Source organism: Belonocnema kinseyi, chromosome 10 (genome assembly GCF_010883055.1).
Source record: "Belonocnema kinseyi isolate 2016_QV_RU_SX_M_011 chromosome 10, B_treatae_v1, whole genome shotgun sequence".
Classification (NCBI taxonomy): Eukaryota; Metazoa; Arthropoda; class Insecta; order Hymenoptera; family Cynipidae; genus Belonocnema; species Belonocnema kinseyi.
In genome coordinates, this window is record NC_046666.1 from 2,552,087 (window position 1) to 2,573,886 (window position 21,800).

General features: G+C 27.1%; 1 protein-coding gene across 1 annotated transcript in view; it reads right to left on the reverse strand.

Annotated features, from left to right (window-relative positions):
- Positions 1-15,174, reverse strand: part of LOC117181446 (acetylcholine receptor subunit alpha-like) — a 140,263-nt gene extending 125,089 nt beyond the window's left edge. The window contains exon 1 of the mRNA XM_033374103.1: positions 15,134-15,174. The gene's annotated coding sequence lies outside the window, so the exon portion shown is untranslated. The remainder of the gene's footprint in view (positions 1-15,133) is intronic.
- Between the last annotated feature and the right edge of the window lie 6,626 nt (positions 15,175-21,800).

Below are 21,800 nucleotides of genomic sequence, written 5' to 3' on the forward strand. Positions count from 1 at the left end.
TCCTGGCCATGTTCCTGGATGCGATGCTGCACACGAACCTGCACAGGTATTCTTGACAAATCTTCTTCAGAAATTTGAAGAAGAGAACTGTTCATGATCCTGCAATGGAACCTGTACCGACAAAAAAACCTTTGAATGATCGATGATAGGTACCTGTACAGGTTCTTCACGAAGTAAATTGCAGCGCGGGTTCCTGAAGGGAAACACGTATGAAGCTTTATGTATAGGAACCTGGACAAGCTGCCGTAAATGAACTCGTTTTTCAAATCACTCTGTGCGAAGAAACCTGTACAAGGTCATTTAAAGGTTATTTTTCCGAAAGATCCCTTTGCAAGATCATGTACAGTTTCCTTCGCTAAATTCCTGTAAAGAAAAAGTCAAGCTTACCTGCACAGGTTCGTCTGCAGAATCGTCTCCAGGATCATGTTCAGGATCCTCTGAGTTTCCTGTACAGGAATTGTCAGCTGGGAAAAATCTGAGTTTAAACTGTCTACTAATATTAGCCGATTACTTATCGAAAACCTGGCACTCATTGCTGTAATACAGTCTACTGATTGGTTGCATACTGCTTCAATACGACTTTAAGTGACTTCTAAATAAGATTTTTAATTACAACTTTATTTGTTAAATTGACAATTTAAACTGTAAATGATTCTTAAACAATAAAGGAAACAATTCTGTTCTTGAGGTGTTGACCAATTATTTAAAAAATTATTTGATGATACAATTTACAGTTCAACCTGGATTTAGTGCGGGTTTGGGACTGATGATGATCCTAAATCCAGGGACTCCGGAAGTAAAGTGTCAGGGCGTCTGAACCATTTCCATTAGACTTTCCTGCGTGGCAAAAAATATTTTGAAAATTGTTTTTTTAATACAGCGACAAGGGGAAACTAAATATTTGATGAAAATGAAGAAGAAAGTTTGCTGTTACACGTTAAAATAAATATTTTTCCTACTTACGTACTTAAAACCTTAACGGGTCGTTGAGTTATTTATTAAAAATGAGAGCTTCCTATTGAATAATCAGTCCACGTACTCTGTCACTTACTTCAATAAACCATTCGAAGACAATAACATCCAAAATCACATCACTTTCTTGCAACAAAACTCGTCCAAAACACTTGAAGTAGGAAGCACATGTTTTTTTCAAAATGGCGCATTTTACTGTTTCATAACCAGACATAAAAAGAAGTTATTTAACAGGAAATCACTTAATTTTATGAATGTTAAATAAATTTTTAACGAAAAACACAGTTTTCACCATTCTCACGTCAACACTTGACAGTTGTAGGTCATAAAACACTTATTTTATAATATTATATTTATATTAATACCTATTTAACATGAAATCACTTAATTTTTTGAATATTAAATAATTTTTAACGAAAAACACAGTTTTCACCATTCTCACGTCAACACTTGAAAGTTGTAGTTCATAAAACACTTATTTTATAATATCATATTTATATAAACACCTATTTAACAGCGAATCACTTAATTTTATAAATATTAAATAAATTCTTAACGAAAACCACAGTTTTCACCATTCTCACCTCAACACTTGAAAGTTGTAGTTCATAAAACACTTATTTTATAATATTATATTTATGTTAACACCTATTTAACAGGACGTCACTAAAATTTTTAAATATTAAATAAATTTTTAACGAAAAACACAGTTTTCACCATTCTCACGTCAACACTTGAAAGTTGTAGTTCATAAAACACTTATTTTATAATATTATATTTATGTTAACACCTATTTAACAGGACGTCACTAAACTTTTTAAATATTAAATACATTTTTAACGATAAACACAGTTTTCACCATTCTCACGTCAACACTTGAAAGTTGTAGTTCATAAAACACTTATTTTATAATATTATATTTATATAAACACCTATTTAACAGCAAATCACTTAATTTTATAAATATTAAATAAATTCTTAACGAAAAACACAGTTTTCACCATTCTCACGTCAACACTCGACAGTTGTAGGTCATAAAACACTTATGTTATAATATTATATTTATATTAACACCCCTTTAACAGGAAATCACTTAATTTTATGAATGTTAAATAAATTTTTAACGAAAAACACAGTTTTCACCATTCTCACGTCAACACTTGACAGTTTGTAGGTCATAAAACACTGCAGTGGAAATCCGATGCCTGAATATGTGTTCTAAATTAATTACACATATTCAGGGTCCTCGTACGCTATTTTTCAACAAAATTCTGCTTTCAATTTTGAAAATGTTTTTCGATTTTGTATTTTACTTTTTTTACAAAGAAAATTGCAATTATTTAGCAAACTTTTTGCGGATTATTTGCCTTGAATAAGATTTTTCGAAAGATGTCCCTGCAACGATACAGTTCAATAATAACCTTATAAGTTTCAAAATCACTTTCGCATTCCTTCTTTTTCTCTATTTAAAGAACATCTCTTCTTATCCTGTTTTCAAGAAATTAACCCTTTTTCTATTTGTCGTTTAAATTTGTCTTTTGGTTAAAATTCGACTACTTTTTTTTTTATTTAATTATTTTAATTGAAAATGCAACTATTTTGTTAAAAAATCATATTTTTCGTTCCAAAAATCAAAAACTTGGTTGAAAGTTGAAATACTTTGTTAAAATTTTTTATTTTTGGTAGAAGATTCATATCTTTGGTTGAAACTTTAACTTTTTCGTTAAAAATTCGTTTCTGTTTAATATAAAAATAAATTTTTTAACTCAAAATTTATCTATTACAAACCTAGTTAAAAGTTTATGTTTTTTATTTTTAAATTCAATCATTTGGTGAAAAAAATTATTTTTTAGTAGGAAATTAATCTTCGCGATTGAAAATTAATTTCTTTCTTTCAAAATTTGAGTATTTTTCTTAAAATTCGAATTTTGTATGTATTTAACTTATTTTGATTTAAATTAAAATCTTTTTCGGTTAAAATATCGTCAATTACAATTTTTGTTGAAATTTATCTTTTTTGTTTTAAAAATTCAACTTCCTGGTTGAAAGTTCAACTCTTTATAAAAAATCCATTTTTTGTGAAAAATCATAATTCTAGTTGAAAATTCATTTTTAGAGTGCACAATTTAACCAGTTTTTGAAACTGAAAATAAAAGTGATAAATTTTCCATTTTTGGTTGAAAAACTTATATTTTTTATTGAAAATACAACTATTTTGTTGAAAATTGATTCTTTAGGTTCAGTTTGACTATTAGAAAATTCGTTTTTTGCTGTTAAAAATTAATTTTTAAATTAAGTAGCTATTTCATTTCTAATTGAAAACTTATCTTTATATGAAGAAATTCATGCTAAGATAATATTTGAAAAGATTTTAAAACAATACAAAAAATTTTCATTCGAGGCAGTTTAAAACATATATACGAATTTTATTTTTTAAAAATACAATTTTTTCAAAGCATTTAAAGGTCCTAAATAAGTAATAATTAATAAGTCCTAAATAATATTTTTTGTTGAAAATTGAACTTTCTTGATGGCAGGAATTTTAGAAAAGAATTTTTATTCTGATTTAGAAGAAGGGAATATAAAAAAATCTCTGTTTCAATTCAAAATTTGTGACGAACATTTTTCAAACTCTGGATTCTTTTTAAATTTTATAAAATAATTTTTATACTGATTTAGAAGAAGACAGTTTAAAAAAGTTTCTGTTTAAATTTCGGTACAGATAAACACTGCCTATTTGCAAAATGATTAAATTAAGGTAAAATACATAAGGTTCATAAATAATTCTTGGTTTAAAATTGTTAAGACGCAATTTGTTCAATTATTATCAAGTTTCACAATCTGACCTTATCATTGTTTAATTAAAGCTAAAAATTTTACTGAATCTTGTTTGTTTGTCTAATTAAAATATTTTTGCAAAGTAATGGTTAATTTTCCACTATCGCATCTCCAAATATTTTATTTAATCGAATTATTCATTTTCTATTAATCTTGAGAGGCTCACGACAATATAATTTTAAAAGAAAAAAAAGAAAATTTTAAAAGATGTAGGTTTTATTTCAAAATATTAATTTTAAGTTTTGAAAATTTCATAGTATGTGGAAAAAACTGGAACAATTGAAAACACATTTTTTTAATTTTGCAGAATTCTCAATTTCTTATTGAAACTGAATTTTGAAGGGTTTCAAGAAAATTAAACAAAAACGCTTTTAAGATTCCTGGGAGTTTTTTAAAGATTTCTTCCAAAAAAAGTATAACTTTTCAAAGAATTTTGAAAGGGTTTAAAATACAGAAAAAAATTTTCTAAGATAAATAGGAAAATTCTAAACTACTTTTATTTTTTTATCGAATTCTAAGAGAAAATTTAAAAAGTTTTTAAACCCCTTTAAATTATTTCCTGCAATTTTGATAAAGAATTTAGAAAATTTCAAAGAAAATTTTTACAGTTTTACAAGATTCAAAACTTTAGAAAAAATTCGAGAAAGTTCGTTTACACATTTAAGAGTTTTAAAAATAAGTTTACAAATTAAAAAACTTTTGAAAAAAGAAAAATGTAGATTTGCAGATTTTTCTAAAAGCCAATAATTTGTACACTTTTTCAAATTTTGAAAAAGATAAAAAAAAACGAAATTACATATGGGCAAAAACTTATTTTAAAGAAATCGAAAAAGAATTTAGAAACTTTTCAATAATTATTAAGGATCTGAGAAAATTAAATTGCTTCTGATTTCTGGGAAACCTTTTTAATGGTCGAGGTTTTATTTTGAAGTATTAAATTTTATTTTAAAAAATTTCAAAATGTGTCGAAAAAACCCGAAAGAATTTTAAACATTCGTAGGAAAATTTAATTTTGAAGGATTTCAATGAGAAAAAAGCTCTTAAGATTCTACGGAAAATTATAAATAATTATTTATTTTAAACAATTATTCTGAAGAGAACATTAGAAAAGAATGTTAAAAATGTCCTAATATTTCTTAACAGAATGTAGAAGATTATGAAGAAAAATTTTTCCAAGATTAAAAAATGAGTATAAACTTGACGATAAATTTAATGGGATAATATTTAATAATTTTTATTTTTTTCAACAAATTTTAAGAAAAGCTTCATGAGGATTTCAAAACATTTTCAATTATTTCCTTTAATTTTGATAAAGAATTAAAATGAAAAATTTCGAATATTTAAAAAATTATTTTTCAAGAAATATAATTTATTTATTAAAAATAAAATAATCAAATATTTTAAACATAGTTTCAAGTTTTTTCAAATTATTTTTTTAATTTAAAATAAAAATAATTTAAAAAATATATGAAGTTAAAAAAAAGTTTTGAACAAATGAGGTTTAGAGAAAAATTAAGGAGAATTTTTGTGTTCGAGGCGTTCACTACTTTATCTCAACATTTCTTTTTATTTTATTATTTTAAATTAAAAATTCGATTTTTGAGAATAATTTTTTTAAAATAAATTTCAAGAGAATACCTTAAAATATTTCAACAAATTTCTAAGCTTTTACCAAATTTTCTAAAAAAATACATGAAAGATGTTAGGAAATTTTATTTCGATTTTTCAGAATATTTTTAAAAGAACAAATTTTAAAGCAAAACATTTCAATTTGGCAAGATCATTTTTTTAATCGAGTAAATTCAAGCAATATTTAAAAATATGAAAAGACTAAAAAATCCATTTGAATTTGAAAAGATTTAATAATTTTTTGTTAAATGCAGATTCTTTAAGATTTCAAACCAAAATGGTAGAAAATTAAAGAATTAAAGAGATTTCTAAAAATTTCAAAATAATGTAGAAATTTGAATTTGAATTTGAAAATTTAAGAGGTTTTAAAAAGTTAAAAAACATTTTAAAACTTTGAAAGATTTTCAAAAATTTATAAAATATTTTTAAATTTCTTCCAAACAAAATATAAAAAAAAAACTATTAAAAATTTTTATTTAGTGTTAAAAATGATTTTTTTAGACAAATCAAAAAAATAAATGCGCCTGATTAATCACGCTAATAATAGTTAATAAATATTGTCTTATAAAGTATAACAAGTGTTTAATTTAAATCAAATTTTTTTTATTTTTAAATAAAAAAAAAAGTCTCAAACATTATTTCTTTAATTGATTGGAGGAACAAAATTTAAATATAACCCAGTTTTACCTCGTTTAAAAATAATTTTGCTTTGATTAAAAAAACGATGTTAATTAAATGATTTTTGAATTACTGAGTTTTATGGCATTGCTAACAAGGTTATTTCCTCATAAAAGACGAATTATTTTTTCCTTCACTGGCAGCTGCTTTCTGTGATAATTCAGTATTTTATCAAATCTAGCAATTCAGTTGACTTAGAGTTTCCAAACTCAACTTTTCACTTTTGTTTCTTATCAGAATGAGAAAAATATATTTTTTAAGTTTTTCGATAATTTTTGGGTTTTTGTCACCTGCAATTGTGTTTTCAATTGAAGAAAGTAATGGTAAGTGAAAAAATATCGCATGTCTTAAATAAAAATCACTTTTAATTGTCTACCGAAAAAGATAAAGTTTTAACGAAATTGTTTAATTTTTAACTAAGAAAAAATATTTTTAACCAAGCAGTTGAATTTAAAAATAAAAAAATCAACTTTCCACCAAAAACAGAATAACTAAATTTTCAATTTAAAAATTTATTTAAATAAAATGAATTTTTCAATAAAACAGCTAAATTTTTTAGCAAAGTTTAAACAAAAAAAAACATTTTTAACAAAATACACGAATTTTTCATGGAATAGTTCAATTTTCAACGAAAAAAATACTTTTTCAGCCAAAGAGCTGAATATGCAAATAAAAAAGATCTATTTCCTACCAAAAATATAATAGTTAAATTTTCAGTTAAAAAATGAATTTCCAACAAGAACAAGAATCAATTTTAGACAAACTTGTTAGATTTTCAACCGAAGATATGATTTTTTTACTAAATTAATGAAACTTAAACTGTACTTGTTAAAATTTCAATTAAAAAACAAATTTTCAATTAAAATGTAAATTACTAATTAAAAATAAACTTTCAATTAAAAAATAAATTTGGAATTCAAAAATTCATTCTCTAACAAAAAACAATGATTTTGAGTCATATAATTGCATTTTCAGCCAAAAAAGAAAAATTTGTTAAAAAAATAATTGAATTTACAACTAAGAAGGTTAATTTTTTACAAAACAAAAACGTCTACGAAATAGTGTAATTTTTAATTAGAAAAAATTTGAACTAACCAGTTAAATTTATAAATAAAGAAATAAAAAAATATCCACCAAAGATATAATAGTTAAATTTTAAGTTAAAAAATAAATTTCAAGTATAAAAAATCAAAACCAAAAAGACGAATTTTTAATAAAAACCTGACATATCGACCAAAAAGGTACTTTTTCAAAAAAAATTTAATTTTTAACAAAATAGATAAAGTTTTAACAAAATAGTTAAATTTTCAAGTAAAACTATGAGTTTTAAGCAAGAATATTAATTTTCAAACCGAAAATGATACACTTTCAATCAAACACATGCATTTTTTAAGAAATCGTTCAATTTTGAACTAAAAAAAAAAAACGTTGTAAACGAAATTGTTGAAATAATAACTAAAAAATATAAATTTGCTACAAAAAATAGAATGTTTGAATTTTCAATTTAAAAATTAATTTTCAAACAGAAAAAATGTATTTTCCACAACCTAGTTGAATTTTCAACCAAAGATATGAATTTTCCACTAAAATTATCAATTTTAAACTGAAATTATCAAATTTTTAATTAAAAAGAGCACTTTCGAACAAAAAACAATTATTTTTACCCATCTCATTAAGTTTTCAGAAAAAAAATATAAACAAATTTTCAACAAAATATTTGAATCATCAACCAACAAGACAAATTTTTAACAAAAAGTTGTCTTATCGATCAAAAAGGATATTTTTTCAAAAAATTATTAAGTTTTTAAAGAAAAAATATATAAAATGTTGAAAAACTAGTCGAATTTTTAATTAAAAAGATTAATTTTTTACTGAAAAAGAATTTTTACAAAATTAATTTTTCAGGAAACAGTTCAATTTTCACTTAAAACAAAGTGCATTTTTAACCAAACTGCTAAATTTAAAAAATCAATTTTCTATCAAAAATAGAATATTTAATTGAAAAATTAATTTTGAACAAAACAAAATGAATTTTTAACTTACTAATTAGATTTATAACCAAAGATATGGATTTTAAACTAAAATTAATAATCTTTAACTAGAATAGTTCAATTCTGAATTAAACAATTAATTTTAAACCAAAAAACAATGACTTTTCAACAAATTAGTTACATTTTAAATGAAAAAAGACAACTTTTCAACACAATAGTTGAATCCTGAACCAAAAAAAAGTCTATTTAACAAAAAAGTTGAATTATCAAACGAAATAATAATTTTGAACAAAATTTTATAATTTTACGCAAAATAAATTAACCTTAAACCAAATAATTTAATTTTCAAAAAAGATTATGAATTTTTAAGAAAGAAGCTTAATTTTGAAGCCTAAAAAAACAATAAATTTTTAATAAATTACATTAATTTTGAGCCAAATACAGTGAAACTCTCATATTGTGCTGGGTTTGGAACTGGCTGTGGTGGGGAAGAAACCTGATAGAGTTCCACTCCGCTTTTGTTTGAAAAAATTAATTTTTATGTCCCCAACAAATTTAACAATCTAGTTAAATATTTAAAAAATAGAGATGAATTTTCAACTAAAATTAGGAATCTTCAACTGCAATAGGTTAATTTTTAATTCAGAATAAATTTTCAACGAAAAAAAAATTCAACAAAATAGACAAATTTTCAAGAAGGAAAAAAAATTCCAACAAAATAGTTGAATTCTCAACTAAAAATAAAAATTTTCTACAAAAAGTTCACTTATCAGACTGGAATGATAATTTGTTATAAAACTGTTTAACTTTCAGCAAATTAGATTGATTTTTAAACAAATAGTTCAATGTTTAACCCAAAATATTAACTTTGCAACTAGAAAAGCATTTTAGCACAAAAAACTTCAACATTTTTCTTTTTTTAAACATTTTTTATTGTTTAATTAAAAATTTTGTATTATACTCTATATAAAATTTACATTATTTATTATGTCTTGATATCAATTTCATAATTTTGTAACAAGAATTTTAAAAATCGATTTCTACATTACAATTTTTTTATTAATTAACTAAGCTATTTTTCATAGTTTATAAAAATACATCTGATTAATTAATGAAAATTTTGTTTCACGTATTAATTATAAAAAAAAATTAATGTAAAATACGGTACATATAAAGTTAAAAATAAATCATATTGCTTGTGTAATTCTACTTTTCAAAACTGATCAGTTAAATTATTTTTAATTACACAAGTTCTGTTTATTCTTTTTCACTCGCTTAGTACGTCAAAGAAGACAATTTCGTAACTTATAGTATCAGCTGTTAGAAGAAAAAAATAAAAAATTTCCATACCATGCTTTAATTGTATCCGATAAGAACTGTAATATTACCCAGAAAAAATATTTCATTTAAATAATTTTAAAAAAACGTTTGGTTAAAAGAATTTTTTTATTTATTAAAAAATAACTTGAAAATGAATTTAACTATTCCGGTCCAAAATTTAATTCACTACCAGCAGAACGTGCGGAACATTTTAAAGTTGTTTTTTAGCTAATAAATCATTTTTTAAACAATTTATTTTTGTATACTAAAAAAATTAACTTTTCCTGCTCAATGTAAAATATTTTATAAACAAATATTAGTTATTTAAGGTATTTGTTGAATCTTTCAACATTTAACGATAAGCGATATACTTATCTGAATTAAGAACAAAAATCGGATTTTTGAATCACAATTTTCATCAAAATGTAACATCAATATTTAATAAATCGATTAAACAATATGATAATGTTTTAAACACAAAATGTTGCTTTTTACAATAACAAATTAAAGCATTAATTACAGAAAAGTAGAAATTTTAAACATTTATTTTCGAACAAAAATTTTTAAACAAATAAAATTAATTTAAACAAATGAGAATTTATTTAAAAAATGAGGTACTAGTATCTAAATGACGTATATATTTAATAATATCCGCAAAGCTATCTAAATTTAAAAAACTAGAATTATGTTCCTCTTTTCGAGAAAAAATTAAAATTAAATCATATTTAATTATTTAAACAATTAGTAAATGCTTGAATCAAAGATCATTCTTCATAAAAATGACCAATTGTTCGATTCGATATAAAACATCTACGTTTCAATGATTAGGTGCAAAAAAATTAAACAAAAGTAAATTATTTAAAAAATTATAAAATAGTTTAAAAATACTTAGAAACATTACAAATGACAAATAAAAATAATTTATAGCAAAAAAGGGAAAAACTAAGCAAATATGTGTCAATTGTTGGCAAAATTGTCAATTTCAGTTTTTTGGGGCCTTTTTGGGGCTCCTCAAGGAGGGGGGGAGGGGGCATCGAAATTTAAAGTAATTTAGTGAAAATTATTCTTTCGAGACTCTAGTACAAATCCTTAATGTCTCGCGCAAGCAAAGTTTGAAACCAAAAACCTGAATCCCTTTTTTTCCGAAAACCAAAAATTCCCCATGTCAATCTTATGGTATTTTCAGGGCTGAGAGGAAAATTTATTTTTCGATAACCTCACAAAATATGGGAGGGGGTAGCATGCTCTCTATTCGAAATTCGGTTTTTCGGAACAACCTACGTCCCCTAGGTGGCGCTCGTGTGATTTCAGAATTCGAAATGAACTTGAGCAGACGATAGAAGTTCTATCGTCTGCTCACATCTGCTCTGGTTCACTGTAGCTGCAAGAATTATATTTTTTTTGCGTGATGAACTTGGATTCACAATGGATTTTCACCGATAACACAAACTACAAATGGAACCAAATAAAATCGATCATCGATCAAATGCAATAAAGTGTTAAAGTCTGTTGGAATCGTTCTGCTAGAGCGAACAATCAAATTATAAAGTCTGTTGGAATCTTTCTATGATAGATCGATTGCAACAGACTTAAACATTTGATTTCATTTGATCGATGATAGATTTTCTTTTGTTCAATATTTCGTTTGTTTTATTTGTTATTATTATTCTTGTATTTATTTCAGAAAGAAAAGTCAACATAACCTAAAAATTATGGTGAGAAGGGAAGGGAGGTCTTTGCTGTAGACAATAGTTCTTGCTACGTCCCCTAGGTGGCGCGGATCTCGCATTTTGCCAGAATCTATAAGTCCCCCCCCCCCCCCCAAAATACATTAGAGTGGGCACACCGTGACAGGCTCTGGACACTAGTATAGGAAACCGCGGTCACTTATATTTCTGATACTGTTTTGCGGGCTGGTTAGATGGCTCTGTCGGTCGTTCCCCCCTTCACGTCGCTCAGGGGCCATACTTGAATCTATCTCTCTCACTTCTTTAGTGTTTACCAAACCACAGCTGTCGAATGTTTTGAGTGTCTTGTGTTTGTTTGTGGTGTCCAGTGCTGTCAGAAAAACTTTTCCTTACTTTTGAACCAAATCAGATGAGAAAAAATATTTTTTGGAGCAAAACCTCCATATTTTATTTCATAAATTTAACGAATTCGGCGTTTATCAATTAAACAATGCAACAACTAAGTCTACAATATTTATAAAAGTAATTTAGGATCCAATGTTTGTGAAAATAATTACCATAGAGATATTACAGATAGAGCAGGCGTGTCTATAGGTGGAGGCGTGCTGCGAATAAAAAGAGAAAGAGAATGATTTATGTATTTCTATCCCTTTCTTTCATTGAGTACTGCGCATGCGTGACTCTGATTCAATGCAGCGCTGATTCAACAGACAACGACGAAATGCGTGCCAAACCAAGCCAAACCTGTACGTCTGTAAATTAATGTTAATAATGTGGTAACTTAAAGATTATTGAACATTTTTTTTTGAATATGCCTACATACTGTGTTCTCTGCAAAAAAGAACTTATAACCGGAGATAAAAGTCGCAGTTTTCATAAGTAAGTTTGTATAAGTAATAATAAGAAACAAGAAACAAGTTTTGTTTGGCAAAATTATTGCAGGAAAGATCCGATTGTATTTTGATTCACGTTGACACGAAATATAATCAACGCCCATGCGCCAGTAGACAAAGACAACAATACATAAATCATTCTTTCTTTCTCTTTCTAAAGGCCGGACACATCCACTTGCATGCGCGCCTATGGCATGCCTACTCTATTTGTAATATCTCTATGATAATTACAAGTTTCAAATAAAAACTGCCTTAAACCATTCATGAATCAACTTCTTATTTCTTCAAAACAATTTTTCTAATGGAAAAACCAATAGAAAAAGCAAACAGAAATACATAAATAATTAACTAACCAATTCTTTATGTATTTCTATTTGTTTCTTCTATTAGTTTTTCAATTTATAAGTTTTTAAATTAAATCATCTGGATATAATCTCAAGCATCTTTTATCTTATCTTAAAAACCTGCGGGCTTGTTAGATGGCGCCACAGTCGAATATACGCGACCGCTTCTAAAGCATTGAGTTACCAGAGCCTGTACCGTGACAGCGCAGCTGCGTAGGTGCTATTGAGCGTGTACAGACCTTTAGTGTCAAATTTTGTTTTCTAGTACTACCGAGACCAAAAAATCACCCACAAATGTAAAAATACCCTTGCTTCAAAAATCACTACTGAGTGTCAAATCCTCTTAAACACCCCACTTAAGTCCTAAAAATTATCCTTAAATACAGATCTTACCTAACACTGATGCTAATCAATTTACTTGTATCATTCTTTCAGAATCATCAGTTCCCCACATTCGCCAAAAGCGAATGAACCCACCTCCTCCAGTGCTGAGTCCATCACATCCATGGGCACATGAAATCCCCGGATTTTCTCAATCCTTATATTATTTTAACTTTGACCTTCCTGACTTTGTCCATATTACAAGACATGGTCAGCTGCTTGGGATTGGCATTGCAATTCATCCTTTTATGGTCGTAGCGCGTGCTAGTTTTTTTGAACAAATGAATGACAACAATATTGAAGATTTTGATGTTCGATCGCAAGGAATACATGATGGATTTACTGTTGAGCACCATATACGATTTATTGACATAAACGAGTTATGTGATACTACCCTGATTGAAGTACGTGAACCTATCCTGCTAGTAAGACCTGAACCTCAACCGCATTATCTCAATCAAACCAGATTAACAATGCGAGGTATTAATTGGGCTGAGAATGAGGCCAATCGGTTAAGAGAAAAAAGGATAGGCAATTATACACCCCATCCTGATCCACTACAGCCAAGAGCATTCCAACGTCACGATATGATTCGTCGATATCGTCCCAGAAACGAGCATGATCACCCGTGATGTCTGGTGTAAATCTTCGCTGAAGTTTCTTAAATTCACACCAAGTCAATAAAATCACTTGAAGTCACTGAAATTACTTGAAGTCACTGAAATCACTTGAAGTCACTGAAATCACTTGAAGTCACTAAATGAACCCCTCGGCTTATCCAGGTGAAACATCTTGTCCAGGACGCTCGGAGGATCTTGGACATGTTTCTGGATGCGATGCTGCACACGAATCTGCACAAGTAATCTTGGCAGTTCCTGTGCAGGAATTTGCCAAAGGAACTGTACATGGTTCTGCCATGGAACCTGTACCGACCAAGAAACCTTTGAATGTCCGAGTTTAGGTACCTGTACAGGTTCTTTCTGAAGAAAATTGAGGCGGAGGTTCCTGTAGAGAAACGCTTATGGGTTCCTTTACAGAAAGCCATTGCGGATTAGTTTTTATGTCGGTTCACGTATAAGAGCCTGAACAAGTTGCTGTACATGAACCCGCATCTCAAATTAATCTGTGCGGAGGAACCTGTACAGGATAATTTAAAGGTTAACTTGCATAAATATTTCTTTGCAAGATCATGTACAGTTTCCTTCTCCAAATTACTGTGCAGGAACCGTAAGGATTACCTGCAGAGGTTCGTGTGCAGAATCGGCTCCAGGAATATGTCCAGTATCCTCCGAGGTTCCTGTACAACAATTTTCAGTAGGGCAAAAAAATAAATATAAACTTTCTAACAATACCACTCGATAACTTTTCGAAAATATCGCACTTACTGTTGTAACATGGACTACCGGGTAGGTTGTATAGTGGTTTCTAGTTGTATAGGTTTCTAGTGGCTTTCTTCAATTTGTTCTTTTGAATTTGCTCAAATTTTGTAAATCGCAATTTCAAAATGAAAATTTTTAGTTGTACAAACTTGTTTCTTAAAGCGAAAAAAAATTTTAATGATTCTATAATAATAAAGGCAACAATTCTGTTCTTGACGTGTTGAGCAATTATCTTTAATATTATAAAAGTATTATATTCATATACCCTTGACCATACTAAATCAGATTTCAGATATTTATTTATCTGCTAACAAAGATTAAGAGTTGTCTGCACCATTAATTTAGTAAATAACAATTTCCATGTGAGTAATTCTATTTGATGGTACAATTTACGGTAAACTTGGATTTAGGCCAGTTTTGGGACTGGCGATGAACCTAAATCCAGGGACTACTTTCGTAAACAATCAGAGGCATATAAAACATTATCGATGGATTTTCCTGCGTGATAAAATTATTTTGATCATTGTATTTGCTTGCACAAAGTTAAGAATAATATAAATTTTTTATATTCAATAGATAAGCGACTGTAAATCAAATATTCATATTCAGGATCCTCATGTGCTACTTTTTTAACAGAATTCTTTTTCCTATTATTAAAATGTTTTACGGCTTATCATTTTTCTAGTTTTTAGTGGAAAATTAAAATTGTTAAAAGAAACGTGTATTTATAAAAATATATTGCCTAAAAGGGTGTACATAAATAAAAATTTGTCGTATGAGAAAATGTAGCGAAAGTGAAATTTTATCTTGTGTCAAAGAATAATAAAAAAATGGTTAATTAATAATTATGGTCATTAAGGGTTCTTATTTATAAAGATAGTCATTAAGCATGAAAAAGGAGCGATTCGATATTTAAGAAAAAAATTATTTATTAAAAGTTAAAAAAAATAAAGATAATGAACATAATAAAGTTTTGGATAACAATATTATTATCTCTATTTGACGGAAGGTTCATCTTACCTTTGTAAATTTTCCTACTATGTGACGAAATTCTTCCAACGAGCCAAATCTAAAATCAGAAGAAAGAAATTAGTCACAGTAGATGCCGTGCGTCTACAAAAAAGGGTTTCGTAGCCTATTGAGACGTTATTTAAGTTCACCAAACCTGCCCCTCCCATACTTTCTCTTCCCACCTCATCCTCTTCCCTACTTCCCCTATCCATCCCTACTTTCATTCCTAACACTTTCACCTACGCTTACCCTGCCTTTCTTATTCCTCATCTACTCCCCCCTCTCCACATTACGTTAGATAACATTCCCCTTCCCCTACTACCGCACCCTATATTTCTTCTCACTTATCTTCTCCTCATTATCCCTTATTCTCCCTAATTTACCCTCTTCTTACCACCACATCCATCTCCTTTCTTCATTTTCACTCACCTCCTCTTCTATAATTTTCTGTTTCAACTGCCTTATTTCCCCTTACGTCTCCTATTTTCCATCCCTCAATTTAGCTCACTTCCCTCACTTCCTAAACCCTTATTTTCCCCAACTTCCTCATTTCTATTTACTTCCCAAACTTTTTCAACCTTCGCTTTCCCTCTCTTCCACAACCTATTTTCTATCTACTTTCCTCTTTCCTCACTTTCCTATATAACACTTTCATTCCCCTACCACCCCAGTCTATATTTCTCCTCTATTCCCTGAACTTCCTTATTGATACTTCCCACTTTTACTAGTTAGTGATAAAAACATATTTATTATTTATTTGCCTTATTTTCCTGCGCTTATTCTGCACCCCACTTCTCCTAGCTTCATTCCCCTTACTTTCCCTACTCCCTTCTTATTTTCACCATATATACTTTTCCTCCCTTCACTTCCCATCAATTCCGCTCCCCTAATTTCCTGTTCTCACTGCCCTATTGCCCCTCATTTCGGCAATTTCCTATCCCCTAATTTCACCTTACTTTTCCTACTTCCCATTTTCTTATTACCTGTGACTTCCTCATTCTTCATTTCTATTTACTTCTTTTACTCCTCCTCTTCTTCTTTTCTTATTTTCCCTCATTTCCTATTGCTCATGTCTTCCCTAGTTTCTTCAGTTCTCATACTTTCCCGTCGCTTATTTTTACTGACCTTTGTTACTTTCCTTTCCCTGATTTCCCCTATTATCCCTCACTTCCTACACTTACCATTCCCTTATTTTCGCTTAATTCCCGTATTTCTTATCTCCTAATTTTCCCAAATTCTTCTACTTCTCCTCACTTTATTTTCCCACTCTTACATTACTCACCAGCCTTCTTCTACTTCTCATCCTCTCTTTTCTCTTCACTACTCCTCGCGTATTTCCCCTCACTTTCCCTACTACTCCGCTCCTCATTTTCCCACACTTTTTCTACTCGCCCTTCCCTCTTTATCCCTTCACCTACCCTTCCCATTATTTCCTTCACTTTACTTCCTCTCTCCCAATTTCTCCAACTCCTCAGTCTCTCATTTCCCCTCATCTCTTTTACTTATCCTTCCCTCAATTTTCTTCACTCCTCCTACTACCCCTACACTAATTTAGTCTCACTCCCCCTTCCCCTGGCTTTCTCTGTCATTAGAAAGCTAAAACCTTTAATTTGATACTATAATTTTTTTTTTATAATGTAAATATCTAATATAAATGATGTATATAATCGAATAGTTGTCGTAAGTGACTTGAGAGAATAGTCAAAAGTGGCTTATGGTGTTTGATTTGAATGTTGGAATCACAGGTGATTCGAACGCGTGGAAACAATAAATTGAACCAACTAATTGGTCCGTAATTAATTATGCTGAGTCGAGTGCCCCTGGCCCTGCCTAGTTGCCCTAATTCGAGGGAAATCATGAAATTATTTCTCGTTAATCGCCCTTCCGGCAAACCCTTGTTAATAGTACTCTGATCCGGTATGGTAGATACTGGAAGCGGAGAAAAAATCCGATTAATTTGATGTACGCCTTTTTAATTTTAGTGCAACAGAAATTGAAAACATAATCTTCAATTTAATATTTTATTCTACTTTTTTCCTTATTGAACTATTTAGATGATAATATTTATTCAATAAGGTGATAAATCTTTCATTTAACTTTAATGCTTATCCTCCTATATTTTGCCAAATCTAAAAAAAAGTATTTTGTTACTTTGAAAAAAAATATATTTAGGGGTACGTAAAAGATTCAAATTCCTAAAAGTTATTAAAAATATTTATTCCCTATATTATAAATTCAAAAAAATATAAAAATCATATTTTTAAATTCCAGAAATTATCAAAAATCGCGACAATTGTAAATTCCCTTAATTGGTAATTTGCTGAATTTTCAAATTGGAAAATTAGGCAATCTATTATTTTTGGAATTTTGAAAATTTCGGTCAATAGATTTCGGTTCCAAACATTATCGGTAATTTTCTTTTCTTCCGGAAATTTGGAATTTTCGAAATTTTCACTTCAAGGAAAACTATTGTTTTTGTAATTATTTTTCCGGTATTTTTCCAAATTCGAGATTCTAAAAATTCTGCAATTTATGTCAATATATTAAAATTTAAATATAAATTAAAACAAAATTTAGTCAGAGCGAGGAAATAATCAACAAAAGTTTTTTTTTAATAGCCTAAACAATTTATTATTATTAATAACAATATTTCATAGATCGTGAAGATAATACTAGAAAGCTGCTGCTCTTCTGATATTTTAAACTCTTTTTTCCACTTTTCACTGAAAATATGGTAGCATTTATTAATTCTTCAAGTTTATCGGAGAATTTGTTTAAACAATTTATTATTGCTAATAACTGCCTTATCTTAGAGTAGTGCTAGAAAGTTTCAGGTTTTTTGAAATATAAATTTTTTCCATCTTTACTTAAAGTGTGTTAATAATTAATGCAGGTTAATAAAATATTTGTTAAACAAATTTATTACTGTTAATAACTATATAATCTTAAAGAAATGCTAGAAAGTTAAAGTTTTTTCTAAAATGTTGGTATTTTCATTTAATTTAAGTTATTAATCATTTAAATTTGACAAAAATAATTGTTCAAATAATCTTCTAATGTTTATAATTATATTCTCTTAGTATAATAGTCGAAATTTACGGTTTTTTTTGAAATTTCTCAACTTTTTTTCTTTTTATTTAAAATTGCATAATACATTATGAAATCTAAGAAAAATAGTCGTTTAGACAATCGATTATTATTTATAACAACATTCTCTTAAGATAATGCTAGCATTTTTTTTAATTTAATTTTTTTACGTATAGTTTGATAATAATTAATGAAAATTACCAAAATATTTGTTTACAAAATGTATTATTGTTAATAACTATATCCTCTTCGAGCAATGCTAGAAAGTTGCTGTTTTTCTAAATTTTGGAACTTTTCACTCAATGTCAGGTATTCATTATTTAAATTTAACAAAAATAATTGTTTAAAAAATCTTTCTATGTTTATAACAATATTCGCTCAGGATAATGCCTGAAAGTTACGTTTTTCTGAAATTTCGGAACTTTTTGACTTTTTTATTTAGAGCGGCGTACTAATTCACAAAAGTTAACAAGAATAATTGTTTAAAAAATTGATTATAATTTATAATAATATTATCTTAAAATAATGTTAGAAAGTTGTGTTTATTCTGGAATTTTCATGTTTTCGAATCGGTACTTAATGTGAAATAATAATTAATGCAGGCTAACAGAATATTTGTTTACAAAATTGATTATTTTTACTAAATATATCTTCTAAGAGCAATGCTACAAACTTGAAGTTTTTCTAAAATTTTAATCTTTTTACTTAATTTGAAGTATTAAATTATTAAAATTTTATCAAAATAATTATTTAAATAATCTCTTAATGTTTATAATAATATTCTCTTAGCATAATGCTCGAAAGTTACGGTTTTTTTCTGAAATTTCTCAACTTTTTTTACCTTTTTATTGAAAATAGCATAGTACTGTATCAAAATTACCATAAATAATCGTTTAAACAATTTACTATCGTTTATAACAACATTCTTTTAGAATAGTGCTTGAAAGTTGCGTTTTTTCTGAAATTTCTTCTTTTTTTTAATCTTTACTTATAGTATGGTGATAATTAATGAAGGTTAACAAAGTATTTGTTTACAAAATTTATGATTGTTAATAACTATATCCTCTTAGAGCAATGCTAGAAAAATGCAGTTTTTTCTAAAATTTTGAACTTTTCATTCGATGTGAGGTATTAATTATTTAAATTTGACGAAAATAATTGTTTAAACAATCTCTTTATGTTTATAACAATATTCTCCTTGTATAATGCCCGAAAGTTACGTATTTTCCTGAATTTTTAATCTTTTTTTTACTTTCCTATTTAGAGAGGCGTAATAATCAATTAAAGTTAACAAAAATATTTGTTTAAACAATTGATTATTATTTATAACAATATTCTCTTAGAATAATATTAGAAAGGTGTGTGTTTTTTAAATTTTTTGTATCTTTACTTAATATGAGATGATAATTAATGTAGTTGAACAAAATATTTGTTTAAAAAATTGATTATTGTTAATAACTATATCCTCTCAAAGTAATGCTAGAAAGTTTCTGTTTTTTTCTGAAATTTAAAACGTTTAGTTAGAGTAAGGCATTTATTATTCAAAGTTAACAAACATGACTGTTTAAACAATTTATTTAGGTTTATAGCAATATTCTCTTAGAGTAATGCAAGAAAATTGCGGTTTTGTTTTTGCGAAAAAAAAATTTATTTAAAAAAAATTAATATAGTGTTAAAAACTAGAAAATGGAGACCGAAATGAGAACCAGGGACGTTTAAACATTGTAAAATATTAAGCTATAGTGTCCAACCACTTTCAGTGTGCACATTACAAAATTATTCATTTCGCAGTTATATTCCCAAGCGAATATTATTTTTTGAGTTTATAGTCCTTGACGTGACACATTTCCGCCGGAATCTCTCTTCACAGAATTCTGAAGGTCTATTTCGCATTCATTTAAAATTTACAATAAAAATAAAAATACAGATTTTATATTGAGGGAAAAAACGACTTTTCTCTCCTGAGGAATGTTGACACTGTGAATTTGTTTATTTGCTCAAAAAGTTAATAAATAATATCGAGTGACAAATTATCATTGGTAAATATCACTAGTAATATAATTTGATAATAATTAAAAGAAAAAAGATTTCTTTCTCCTTATAAATTCCGACAGAGAGAATTTGTTTATATAATTTGTTTATAAAATTAAGAAATAATACCGATTGACAATATTTCAACCCTAAATATCATTAGCACTATAATTTGATATAATCTAAGAGAAGAAATTATTTCTTTTTTCTTATAAATGTCGCAACTGTGCATTTGTTTAAATAATTTGTTTATAAAAACCATAAATAAAATCGATTGACAAATTTTCATTGCTAAATATGACTGGAAACCTAATTTAAGGGGTATTTAGTGAAAAAATGTTATTTTCTTCTTATAAGTGCCGATAGTGACCATTTGTTTACAGAATTTGTTTATAAAATTAACAAATAATATTTAATAATAAATTCTGCTCAAAAAATATTACTGAAAATACAATTTATCAGAATTAAGAGAAAACTATATTTTTTTCTTTTTATGAATACCAAGACAGTGCATTTGTTTATATAATTTAATTATAAAATTAACAGAAAAATATTTGTTGGCAACTCATCAGTACTTAAAATCACTAGAAATATTATTTAAGAGAAATTGAGGGAGAAAATTGTTTGTTTCTGCCTATAAATGCCAAGATGATGCATTTGTTTATATAATTTGTTTATAAAATTAACAAATAGTCTAGAATGACAACTTGTCATTAGTAGACATCACTGACAACATAATTTAAAAGGATTTAAGAGAAAAACTATTTGTATTTTCTTATAAATGTCAATACTGTGAAATTGTTTAAATAATTTGTTTAGAAAATCATTAAATAATATCGAATAACAAATTTTCAATATTAAATTTTACTAGCAACATAATTTGAGAAACATTAAAAGAAAAAACTATTTATTTCTCCTTATAAATGTCGACACTGTGCATTTGTTTAAATAATTTGTTTATAAGATTAACAAATAATATCAGATGACAAATTTTCAAACTCAAGTATCAACTGGTCGGGAAAGCGCAAATAAATTGCAGAAATATATTTTAAAATCAAATAATAATTTTGTGTATTTTTTAAAACAATTTATTTATAACAATTAAGTTTACAATTTAACAAATTTATTTTCTATTAGCAAATTTATTTTAATTTTATTAATTTAAAATTTTATTTTACAAATTTATTTTATATTAGCGAGGCTTGGCAAAATTTTTGACGAAAGTAAAAAAAAAAAATTTTTTTTAACTTTATTTTTTTGCATTTTGCATTAACATAAAAAGTTAAAAAAAATCAAAAACCACAACCATTTTCCAATTTTTAAGCAATTAAGCAAACAACTTCATGAAAAAGTACCCACTTTTTTATTTTATTTAATTAAAATGTTGTACAAATTTAAACATAAGTTTGTTCCAAAATTGTTTCATTTTTGAAAGCATCTTTGAAATATAAATTACGTTATTTGAATTCTAAATATTAAATTACTAAAAAAGGACTGATTTCCAGAGGTGAACCTGTCGCTGAATTCTTATACCGTTCTAACAAACTGAAAATCAACT